This window comes from Aplysia californica, unplaced genomic scaffold (genome assembly GCF_000002075.1).
Source record: "Aplysia californica isolate F4 #8 unplaced genomic scaffold, AplCal3.0 scaffold00517, whole genome shotgun sequence".
NCBI lineage: Eukaryota > Metazoa > Mollusca > Gastropoda > Aplysiida > Aplysiidae > Aplysia > Aplysia californica.
In genome coordinates, this window is record NW_004797787.1 from 138,551 (window position 1) to 140,056 (window position 1,506).

Consider the following 1,506-nt stretch of genomic DNA (forward strand, 5'->3'; position numbering starts at 1 on the left):
AGACAGACAGACAGACAGACAGACAGACAGACAGACAGACAGACAGACAGACAGAGACAGGGACATGTAAGGCGAGATATTTTGATATATATTTAGAAAAAAGAATACACGTTTACTGGTAAACAGACACCACTGTCCTGACTGACGTCATAAGTCGAGCAAAGTTCCTTTGTCTCCTGTGGCACCTGTCAGCCCAACCTTCCGTGCAAATATCATTCACCATTGCTGTGGGCCTGCTTCTTTTTGTTAGTTAGATAGTTTGTTTGTTTGTTTTTGTTGTTTTTTTAAAGTGTTTGATCCAAATGAAGGGTACGAGGAGAAGGTGTTGCAGTCCGCAAACTCAACCGGAGCGATACTTTTTAAAACTTAAGAATTATTTTAAAAAATAAAGGTTCAAAACACCAAGTCGTTGTAAAGGAAGGATTAATTTACTGGGAACGAAACAATTTCGCCGTTCATCCAGGCGTAAATGCATGACCTATGGTACGCAAACTGAGCATCGAATATATTTTTTCAAATAAAGAGCTAAGAACAGCGGCTATTATGTTTCGTTTTTATTTTTGTTTGTTTTGATATGCGTTTTACGGCGCTCGCAACTGCGTGATGTCATATAATAGCGCGGGATCCATTAAGCATTTTCAGTTTGGCAGGAATTAATTTTGAATTTTCCTCGGGTGGCAGCCGAAGCCTACTCTTATCGATTTTGGACAATCAAAGGACCTTTAACATGCGCAACTTGTACACGGGGCCTCCGAGGTTTTTCTTGGCCCTTATCCAAGAAGGTTAAGTGTTAGATCTTACCTTACTTAAGATCAGGGGTGAGGCTGAAAGACAGCAGAAAAAAGTAGCCATGGAGTAGCAGTAGCAAAGCAACTGAAAGAGTCAGGAGCCCAAAGGAGGAAGAAAAAAAAATGGGGGTGGGGGGAGGTTGGAAGAAGTAGAAAGTGGAGAAGAAAGCAGACGACAGAACATGATTAGAGAACAGGAAAGGTGAAAGGAGAATTTTTGGTTTGGAGAAGAACATTTTCCATCCGTATCAGGTTTCCAATCTGGGATCGGGACCTATTGAATGAGAGGCGAATACCGTACCTCTAGACAACGAACGAGAGCCCCCCTCTGTGGGGCTACACAACACCCATTTAAATAGTTTGAATGCAAAGCAGGTATGGGGGTAATGAGACAGATTCGCTCGGCACTAACATAATTTCAAGTGACTCATGGATAATGTCACTGAGTGGGTGATTCGCAAGCGGTCCCATTTAGAAGGGCGTTTTTGTTTTTCTTCTTAAGCTGGTTTCCTATCAAGGTGCAAGGCTAGTTCACTCGGTCCTTCTCTATCTATTCATCTTTCCTTCTGTCTGTCTGTTTGTCTGTCTGTGTGTCTGTGTGTCTGTGTGTCTGTGTGTCTGTGTGTCTGTGTGTCTGTCTGTGTGTCTGTCTGTCTGTCTGTGTGTCTGTCTGTCTGTCTGTCTGTCTGTCTGTCTGTCTGTCTGTCTGTCTGTCTGT